General features: G+C 35.2%; 1 non-coding gene across 1 annotated transcript; it reads left to right on the plus strand.

Moving 5' to 3' along the window:
- The first annotated feature begins 9,819 nt into the window (after positions 1-9,819).
- LOC129679074 (small nucleolar RNA SNORA17) lies at positions 9,820-9,953 on the plus strand. The gene has a single exon (XR_008720499.1). It is a non-coding gene; the product is annotated as a small nucleolar RNA SNORA17 (small nucleolar RNA).
- Positions 9,954-11,747: the final 1,794 nt, after the last annotated feature.

The raw sequence follows: 11,747 nt of genomic DNA on the forward strand, positions 1-11,747 counted from the left end.
GATTTTTAGTTAGTTTGGCTAAGGGTTTGTCTATCTTGTTGATTTTCTCAAAGAACCAGCTCTTGGTTTCATTGATTCTTTGAATTGTTTTATTTGATTCTAATTTATTGATTTCAGCCCTGATTTTGATTATATTAATTTTTCTCTGAGCACTGCTTTCAATATGTCCCATAAATTTGGTTATGTTGACCTTCATTTTTATTGAGTTCTAGGAATCTTTAATTTCTTTCTTTATTTCTTCTTTAAACCAGCTGTCATTGAGTAGCAAGTTGATAAGTTTCCATGTGCGTGTGAGCTTTTTGCTATTTCCATTGTTGTTGAGGTCCTGCTTAATTCATGGTGGTCAGATAGCATATAAGGAATTATTTAATATTCTTGTATCTGTTGAAGGTTGCTTTATGACCAACTATATGATCTATTTTGGAGAAGGTTCCATAAGGTGCTGAAAAGTAGGTATTCTCTTTTGAGTTTGGGTGAAAAGTTCTCTTGTCATCTATTAGGTCCATTTGATTTAGGGCCTCTGTAAATGCCTTTATTTCTCTATTTGGCTTCTGTCTAGATGATACGACCCTTGGTGAGAGTGGGGTGTTTAAGTCTCCCACTATTAAGGGTTTGGGATCAATGTGTTTTAAGCTTTAATAATATTTCATTTTCGAAAGTAGGTGCTCTTGTGTTTGGGGCATCGATGTTCAGAACTGTGATGTCCTCTTGTTGGATTTTTCCTTTGATGAGAATGTAGTGCCCCTCCACATCTTTTTTATTAATTTTGTTTGAAAGTCCATTTACTTAGTTATTAGGATAGCTACCCCAACTTATTTTCTTTTTTTAAAATTTTTTATTAATTACACTTTATTTTCTTTTTTTAATACTTGAGTAGTATTCCATGTTCAAGTATACCACAATTCCTTTATTCATTCTTCAGTTGACAGATATCTAGGTTGTTTCCAGTTTCTAGCCATTATGAATAAAGCTATTAAGAGCATAGTTGAGCCAATGTCCTTGCTGTATGGTGGAGCATCTTTTGGGTATATGCTGAGGAGGGGTATAGATTACTCTTGAGGTAGTGCTGTTCCCAATTTTCTGAGAAACCACTGGATTGAATTCCAGAGAGTTTGTGCAAGTTTGCACTACCACCTGCAATGAAGGAGTGTTGCCCTTTCTCCACATCATGACCAACATGTGTTGTCACTTTAGTTTTTGATTGTGACTTGTGTACGATGGAATTGTGGAGTCATTTTGATTTGCATTTCTCTGATGACTAAGGACATTGAACATATTTTAAAGTACTTGTCAGCCATTTGAGATTCCCCTCTTTGAAAGTTTTGGCTTAGCTCTGTACCCCATTTTTAATTGAGTTATTGGATTTTTAGTGTTTAATTTCATAAGTACTTTGTATGTTTTGGATATTAGTCCTCTCTCTGATGTAGGGTTGACAAAGGTCTTTTCCCAATCTGTAGGCTGCCATTTTGTTCTGATGACAGTGTCCTTGGATGTATAGAAGCTTTTCAGTTTCATGGGATCCAATTTATTAATTGTTGATCTCAGAGTCTGTGCCATACCTGACTAAACTTATATAATGTATACTGGAGTATTACTAATCATCCTCTTCTATTATTAAAAAGTAATAATGATAATATAGAGGTTTCATATGCCAGGGTACTTTGTCTACATGAAGAAAAGCTTGTTTGGATTCTTATTTACTAGAATAATAACACATTTTTTAATGGTAAAATCCTTACAATGTCTATTTTAATGAAGTCCATTCATATAAAACACAAGATTTCACATTTCAGTGGTTGTTTGAAGATAACATGTTATGCTAAATGCCATAGCATATAGAAGACATTTTTTAATTAAACGTTTATTTTTATATTAATTAGTTTATTCACTTTGTATCCCAGCTGTAGGTCTCTCCCTCACCCCCTCCCAATCCCACCCTCTCTCCCTCATCTCCTCGCATGCCCCTCTCCAAGTCCATTAATAGGAGAAGTCCTCCTCCACTTCCATCTGACCATAGCTCACCAGGACTGGATGCATTGTAAAGATAACTTTTGTAGCTCCAGTAAATTCTCCTAGAAAATTAAGAGTGTTTTATCATAGATCAGTTGTATTTTGTTACATTAAGTTTCATATGGTTACAGAAGTATTATGGACCTGTCATTTATGACTTGTTTTTAATGCATATACATTTCTGGCTCTTTTTTAGTAGTTCTTTGATTTGAATACATGGGACTTTGTTTTGGGGCAGTCCAGAAAAACAGAACCAATTACCAAAAGCTGATTTAAAGTGAAGAAAAGGAACATTTACTTATATACAATCAGTAGTTTATAGCTTTTGGAGCCAGGAGAGATATTACTTTAAATATCTTAAACATATTTAATCTGAAATAAATTTTCACTTTCTCTAGCTTTTACTGACAAAAATCATCTATGGGTATGAAAATATGTACTCAAAGAAACATACCTTTTTATCATGTATTATTGGTGGCTAAAGCTGCTTCAATTTGTTTCAAAATGTTTTTGATTTTTTTGAATATCTATCATTCACACTAAGATAAATTTATTGAAATAATTGATCAATAGTTTATATTAAATAACAAAAAGACTTGCTTTATAATCCATAATGATCCATTTAAATTCTGCATTTTTAATTTTTCTTGAAATTGTCTTTAAAATGCTTTGAATATGTTAGCCCAAATAATTGAATTCATTTTCTTTAGCTACTTTTTTCTTTTCTTTTCTTGCCTTATAGAATGTTAGAAAACATGAGAGTTTTCTCAAAGTGGGCGACTGCATGCAAGCCAAAGAAGACCAAATCAAGAAAGAGTTGGTTCATGAGACTTTTAGTAATAGGCAGTTTCTTTGTTATTTTATGTCTATTCAAGAATTCAAGGCTTGCTTACTTAAGTGGTTGTGGGTAACTTTGATTTTTAATCACCAACAAAAGAGGAAGTGATTTGGCCACAGTTCTTCTGTCAGTTACAATCCTTTACTTACTGAGTAAGTATTGATCAGGGAAGATGGCTTTACCACAGTAAAACATAACCTTTGAAATTGACAAAAAAGAAAAATTTAATCTTTTGAAACTTTGGCATTTTTTTCAGAAGTATTGTATTTAAAAATGCTTCATCTAGAGATACCTTCTCTCAAAGCAATTGTAATATTAGAAATGAACAAGCTGGAAATAAAAAAAAAAAAATTGAGTAGCCAGGGTAGAATTTTAATTGTTTATTCATCATGTCTACTAAAGTCACTAGCTCAGATTAACTCATATAATATTATTCCTTATGTCAGTCTCTTACTCTGCCATTGAGTAATGTTAAGACCCTGTAAACAGTTATGAAGAATTGGCATTTTTGAATGACTGAGAAAGATAAAATGTTTATTTGCCTTAGTATGCCTTAACCATAATAGTTTCACCTGAAATAACATTTTAATAGCAATTTTAGACTCATCATCTAATTTTTTTGGGGGGAAATAGAAAAATGTGGAGGGGACAGAAGCTCCACAAGGAGACCAACAGAATCATCACCTCATTTTTTAAAATGGCAAAAATCCACAATTATCTAAACAGGAAACCTTTTCCTTTTCCAAAATATTTGTATTTATTATACTTGATTAATTTTAAATTTTTCTTTAAAAGTATCAGGTCTAGCAGGCTGTAATGGAAGAAAATTATATACAGGAAAAAAAATGTCACAAAGAATACCAAATTTAGCATAGTAAAATTAGAGGACAAAATTTGATGATTTAATGAAATACTAACTATATTAAGAGTAAATGAGTGTTTTGATTGCCCCAGGTGGTCAAAGATGCTTAAAAATCACTTACAATGAGCTGAAACTGGAGATAATGCCATTTTACAGACAAGAGGAAATTTTACATACTTTAAAAATACAAGTTTTTTGAGGACAGCAACAACACTGCCAAGGAAAGGTTTGAACCTCTTTTGTTAAAACCTATTTCAGAAGTTGTTCAACCAAACTATGTCAGGCAACAGTGCTGTCCATCATATTTCAACCACCACATGAAACCCCATGCTGATCTCTGTTCACAGCTGTCACAGTCACTGAAGATGCGCCTGAGCTGAACACAGAGTCACAGTACTGTATCTCCCATATGGTAGATTTAACTGTGAAATGCACGAGTTAAGTAGCCTTTGTTTCATATCTTCATCACACTCCAGCCAGAGCATTCTATTGATTTTTTTTAGATTGTATAAATAGCTCAAACTTACCTGTGTGAGTTTTGTTCATAATAATAAAACACTTGACAAATAAAAAAAAAAAGTAAGTATAAAGAAGCTCTTATGCTTAAAATTCTAACAAAGGAAAACTTTATCAAGGGTATAATTGATTATGTTTTTGAGAGACTTTAAATATAACCAGCTATGTTATTTTAAGTAAAGTATTAGACTTTAATAGAAGTTTAATATAATAGGTCAAATTGCTATCTTATTAAGACCAAAATTATAACTATTTCTTAACACATTATTTTATAAAATCTCATCCTAATCAAATTTATGTTAAGTAGTATAAGACTGTCAATTGCATTACATAATAATGATTTCATTGTTCATAAGATTTAATGCATCCATAAAATTTAAATGTAAACATTATATTAATTAGAATTTTGCATTGTTTTTTGAAATTACTTAAACTTTTTTCTCAAAATTTTATTTTAGTTCAAACATTTATGCTATATTGAATTTTAGAAATTTTTATCTATACATATAATAAGTGTTTAATGGATTTTATCATGACATGATCACTCATATATATGCTGTTCTTCAATCATATTCGCCTCTCATCTTTAGTCTCCCTTTCTTTTCACTCACATAGGTCTTTCTCTTGCCCCAAATACCATCCCTTATTTTTTTCTTGTCTTTTTAAAAATCTAGATTATACATGTGAAAAAAAAAAAAGGATGTCTTCTTTGGTTTTCTAAATATAACATACTATTAACTTGATGATTTCTGGTTTAATCCATTATTTTCAAGTGATAAAACCCATATTATTTTTTATATGTGAATAAAGAAATACTTGAATATTGTACATTTATACTGGTCAATGATGGTGAATTGACCAAAATTGTCCCAGTGCAGCTTAGTGTTTTACCTTGTTTCCAAAGTAAGACGTTTTGTAGTTTTTATAAAATATGTGTTTAAATTTATTTAGGGTAATGGGAAATGGTGATAATTATACATGAAGTAGCCTGAATAAGTAATGTCTGTGAGTTCTGGAATTACATATGAGTTATGAATACATAGTACAGGGTACAAATTAATTTGGCAAAAGTTCTGTTATGTTAGCATCTTGAAAATGTAAGTAATATAAAACTGATTTTTTTTCTGTAAGGGGGCATATAAGAGTAATGTTTTCTTTGAGTATCCAATGTAAAGGTAGAATGTGCAATGTGAAAATCATTCAGTGCAAACAATCCATAGTTATGAGTTTTGTTATCAGAGCAATTGTAGTGAGTTCATCATATTTTATAGTTCATTACCATGTTGAATGAAAATTACAGAGTTCTGTTTATTTTCATATACATACACATGGAAACCTTTCTGAAAAAAAAACAGGAAATGTAATAAAAGGAAGTTTGTGTTAGTTTACTTATTTTGTAATAAAATATACTGGCACATTTGTATAAGCTGAGAATATTATAAATGCCACAGCTGGCCATATTGTGGGCATTTGACAGTGAAATGTTTTGCTCAGCAGGGTTCTTAATAGGCATTTCTGCTCTTACATTGTTGCTGCTGTTTTATAATAAATAGTGCTTGAAAATCATCCAATATTCCTCCCAAGACTATGCATTCAGGTTTATTGATTCCAATGCTATTATGCAAGACAGTTTCCCAGTAATTGAAATTCCCATGACCAATGCATAATCTATTTTATAGATGCTTTTCTTTTCTGTTTTCTCTTCCCTTACCTTATTTTCCATGATAGTTTCTGAGATTAAAATGATTCCTGCCATTGACTAAACCCCATATTAAGTAAATGATAGTATTCTCTTGAGCCCAGAGAACTATACAGCTTTTGTTGTATTTGCCAGTTCAGGATATTTTTCAATTGGTTCTGGCTTTAAAACAATACACACACACACACACACACACACACACACACACACAAAAACATATATTGAGTCTCATATATATGACTCAAAATGTTCATATTGTGTATTTTACCTTTACATGGGACGATCAAAAAAACATTACTCTTCTATGCACTCTTACAGAAAAAATAGTGTCACGGTACTTTCATTTTCAATATACTGCTATAGCAGAATATTGCCTAAATTAATGTGCACCCTATATTATGTATTCATAAGTTATATATAACTCCAGTACTCAAAAAATTATTATTCAAGCGCCTTTATGTATCACACATATACAGGTCTGACTCAAAGTATGTTACAGAATTTTATAAATTTAAAATTAGATCCTATAAATTTGGAGTTTTGTTGTAATATTCTTTATTTGTAGAGATTTTCATATATTAACCATTATGCAAAAAATAAATGGATATTGTATATTTCCGTTTTTTTTTTCTTAATTTCAATATATGTGTTCATGCCTGAATCTCTTTAAGTATATAAAGAGCATTCGGGTTACCACAGAAATGAGGTAGAAATTCCTCTGGAACTTGAGTTACATTTGTTTGTGAGCAGCATAATATGGGTGAGGGGAACCAAACCCAGGTCCTCTTCAGGAGTACCAAGTGTTCTTCGCTGCTGAACTATTCCCTTAACACTACTTTTTTTAATCTCCCAAAAGATTTATGTCTTATTTATAATTGTCAAATATGTCTTATGTAACTAAATAGTAGAAGAGAAATATGAAGTAAAATTAATAGTCTAATATTAGAATTATTGTACAATAAACCTTTCTTTTCAATTTACTGAATACTACAGTATTTTCCATTATGTAATTCTTAGTAAGAAAACATTATTACTTTAAGAACATACCCTAAAATGATAAATTTTGGAAACTTGTCATATTATTTTCTTCGGTAATTTACATTTTTGTCTTAACATCATAGGTTTTGCTGATCATTGTATAATAATTTGTCCGTTAGCTTCACAATATCAGAATAATATTTTTACTATGTTAGGTTAAATATTCGTTCAAAACAAAACGTATCTTATTATGAAAAATAATAAGGTTTGTCTCCCAATCTAAGCCAACGAAACCACTTGATTTATATTTAATCCACCAGAAAATGAATAAACAATTTTATCCTTCAGAGGTGTACTAATAAGGCATACTTTATTATTTGTTTTCATAAAATATGTGCACATTTCATAATTGCTTTAATTATTTTCCATTCACTAATATTATTGAATAATTTCAATTTTTACTATAGTCTCTAAAAACTGTCTTGTATCAGAAAATATACTTAAAATTTGGTACAATAGTTTATTGCAGACATTGATAAGTTAATGCATATTTTGTTATTACCAGCTTCAAAACATTATATGCTAAGCAAACAAGTACATCTAGATGTTGATATACCAAGACTACATCGTTCAACTATGCTGACACAGAGAAAATACCCCCTAATATTTTTAAATTTGAGCACTTATTTTCTATTTATTTATCTTTAATTATTTTTTATTAATTACAATTTATTCACTTTGTATCCCAGCTATAGCCCCTTCCTTCTTTCCCTCTCAACCCCACCCTCCCTCCTTTTCACCTCCCTTGCCCCTCCCCTAGTCCACTGATAGGGGTAACCCTCCTCCCTTTCCATCTGACCCTAGCCTATCAGATCTCATCAGGACTGGCTGCAGTTTCCTCCTCTGTGGCCTGGTAAGGCTGCTCCCCTCTAAAGGGGACATGATCAAATAACCAGCCACTGAATTCATGTCAGAGACAGCCCCTGTTCCCCTTACTAGGATACCCACAATGAGCTGCAATGGGCTACATCTGTGCAAGGGTTCTAGGTTATCTCCATGCATGGTCCTTGGTTAGAGTATCAGTCTCAGAAATGACCCCTGTGCCCAGAATTTTTGGTTCTGTTGCTCTCCTTGTGGAGCTCCAGTCCTCTCCCAGCCTTTCTATCTCCCCCTTTTTTCATAAGATTCCCTGCACTCTGCTAAATTTTAGATATGAGTCTCAGCATATGTTTTGATACACTGCTGTATCAGAGGCCCTCTGTAGTAGGCTCCTGTCCTGTTTCCTGTTTTCTCCCTCTTCTAAATTATTTTCTTGAAAGTAAACAACCTATTAATTGATTCAATAAACCTTAAAATGTTTTCTAATGTGTGTAATTGGTTCATTTCCTGTAGTTTCAGAAACTCATAATTAGTGAAATCTTATACAGATGTGTTTTACATTGAAAATTCTTACATTTCAGAGTCTTCATAACTGTCTTGCCAAGATGACATAGCTCTTTCCATCTGGAGGCTTGCCCAGTAGTAATGATGTGGGCATAGTGTTCCTATGTACAGTTCTGGAAAATAAACCTGTCGTATCTTTAAAGGGAGACGTATTTGAAAGAAAGCAGTGGGGTGGCACATGGGAGGGATTGGAGAATAAAAAGGGAAAGTAGAAAGTGATTTAAACTTATGCTCGGATGTGGTCCGTGGTAGCTCAGTAACCAAGTAGTTTTCCAAAGTAAGGGGAACACGGACTATTTCTAACAGGATCTCAAGGGCAGGCTGTTTGATCCCCCCTCCCCCAGGGGAGGAGCAGTCTGTTAGGCCACAGAGGAGGACTTTGCAGCCAGCCCTGAAGATACCTGATAAAACAGGGTCAGATGAAAGGGGAGGAGGTCCTCCCCTATCAGTGGACTTGGAAAGGGGAGGGAGGAGACCAGGGAGGGAGTGTGGGGTTGGGGAGGGAATGAGGGAGCAGGATACAGCTGGGACACAGAGTTAACAAAATGTAACTAAAAAGAAAAATAAAATTAAAAAAAAAATAAAGTGAGGAAAAAAAAAAGAAAGTGATTTAATTATCTTTTCATTTTAAGGAGGGGCGAATGTAGAAGGAAATTCAGAAAGGCTATTCAATTTCCACAGGTGGCTAAGGGGTCGACATTCCTCAGTGGATTCCTTTCCCATTGATAAAGGATAGTGTACAAATTCACATTTCTGATGTTGTCCATCCTAGAATGCTCAACGTGTTTCGTAGTTATTCATTCTTAAAGTTTCAGGCAAGCTTCAGGAAAGGCAATTAATCAAAAGTGAGAATGTTTAGTTTATATTTTGGTGGAAGCTAATTGTCAGAATGATATTTGAGGTAAAAGATAACTAAGATTGAAACGCTTTTCTCTAGGTCTAGATATTTCAGAGGTGTTTTAAAGGTTAATCTCCTCAGGTGTAGGCACCTAATATAGCAATGACACAAGAATACTCTATAATTCAATCATATCCCCATTTGAAAACAAAAGGCTTACTAACATTGTTTAGTCAATAGCTTTATAGTGATGTGACCTTATAATTTAATCTTGAACTTGACTGTCAAGATCTGTTCTGCATCCAGCTATAAGTGATGAAGATATTTTTTATATGCTGTCATTGGAGTATATTAATGTGCATAGCATGGTTACAAGTGACAGTTAAATTCCCTAGCATATTTAACAATGATAATGTTAATGAGGAGTTCCTTGATAGAGATGTCACTGTGCTGTTTCTTCCCTACAAACCTAAACTCTGTGTTCCACATGAATATCTTGTCAATTCACAGCAAATGTGGACTAGCAAATATTTTGCTCTTTCTTCTAATTGTCTTTGATCATGGAACTCATGGACACCTGTCGTAAGGAAATATGTTAGGATGTTGATGCCCCCATATTTCAGAAGTGACTACCAATTGCCACTAGAGGCATTGCAGGTGTGACTGTTATGTCACATGGGCACTTTAGTAGAAGACAAAGAAGAAGGAGGCTATGTCCGTGCCCAGTGATCAGACCGGTGAACATCTGAATGATCAGTAGATTTACATTCCCTGAAAAAGGCTAGGCTGAGATACTCAACAGTCTAGCGACCACTTAGGCCTGGATGTACTCCCAGGGTAGGGAGTGAGCCAGACATTAGAAGAACTCCACCTGAGACGGAGGACCCAGGCCTTAGTGAGTTCAAGATAGGTGACCCTCCCATGGGGCCACTCAAGCCAGACTATCTCCATGGGGCTCTGAGAGAGCTAGGCTGAGATGACCACCAGTCCAGTGCCATGTAGGCCTGGGGGAGAAGACCATTCCTGAGATGACCCTTGATCAGTGCCATCATGAGTGAGCAAGGCATATAACTCCTGAGACCATTCCTGAGATGATCCCAGATATTCAGAAACTCAGGTATCACTAAGAGGAGCAAGTAAGTGGTGGAGATATAGAAGAGAAAGAAAATAGAAGGGTGTGGGTACAATGGAGAGTAACTGGAAACTTGAGGTAATGAAGATCAGCTTAATGTGAATAACCATTGATGTCACCTGGGACCATGGTAGGGTCCTGATCTATACTGCCACCGGAGCTACATCTGGCTTCATGGTGCTGCAGCTGCAGGGGTCTGTTACCACCAAAGAAGAGGCAAATATCCCTGCTCTGGGCTGGCACCTGGGAACACATTAAAGTCTGAGGGCTGTCTAGAATTGACTCCACCATTTGCGTGGGCTTCTTGGGAGATGTGGTCCTGGGATCAGGAGTGTGGGAGACCTGACCCTGTCCCTAGACAGTTGCATTACTCAGGGATAGCATATTCAAATATTGTGGAAGTTGTAGGTGAGCCAGCCTGAGGGTATGAGCATGAGAGCAAGCCCTGCCGCTCATCTCCCATGTGGCAGCATGGACAACAGAGAGATAGCCTCCTCTCCCCTCGCTTCTTGCCACTTACAGTAGGAGAGTGTCGCTGTCCCTCCCTAGCTGATGCACTTGGTAGAGAAGGGTTTGCACCACACCTGGAGAAGAAAGTAAAGCTGGACCCAATTACAGGCATTTCTGGTGAGCTGGCCCCAAAAGAGTGAGAGCAAGACAGCCAGGTACCTCTCAGCTTCAGATCCAGAGTTTTTTGTTGTTGTTGTTTAACCAGTTTTTATTTTTTTCTTTCTTTCTTTATTTTTTTAATTTTTTTATTAATTACACTGTATTCATTTTTTTTTAATTTTCAATTGTTTTTAATAGTTATATATGTTCTTTTTTTATTATTTTTTTCTTTTTAGTTACATTTTGTTAACTCTGTGTCCCAGCTGTATCCCGCTCCCTCATTCCCTCCCCAACCCCACACTCCCTCCCTGGTCTCCTCCCTCCCCTTTCCAAGTCCACTGATAGGGGAGGACCTCCTCCCCTTTCATCTGACCCTGTTTTATCAGGTATCTTCAGGGCTGGCTGCAAAGTCCTCCTCTGTGGCCTAACAGACTGCTCCTCCCCTGGGGGGGGGGGTCAAACAGCCTGCCCTTGAGATCCTGTTAGAAATAGTCCGTGTTCCCCTTACTTTGGTAAACTACTTGGTTACTGAGCTACCACGGGCCACATCCAAGCAGAAGTTCTAGGTTATATCCATAGATGGTCCTTGGTTGAGTGTCAGTCTCAGAAAAGACCCTGTGCCCAGATATGTTTGGTCCTTGTAGAGCTCCTATCCTTTCCACATCATACTAACTTCCCTTCTTTCATATGATTCCCTGCACTCTGCCGAGGGTTTGGTTATGAGTCTTAGTGTCTGCTTTGAAACACTGCTAGGTAGAGTCTTTCAGATGCCTTTTGTGGTAGACTCCTGTCATACATTCAATTCACATCCCATATGTCTTT

The sequence above is a fragment of the Psammomys obesus genome, unplaced genomic scaffold, assembly GCF_907164565.1.
Source record: "Psammomys obesus unplaced genomic scaffold, mPsaObe1.curated_primary_1811, whole genome shotgun sequence".
Classification (NCBI taxonomy): Eukaryota; Metazoa; Chordata; class Mammalia; order Rodentia; family Muridae; genus Psammomys; species Psammomys obesus.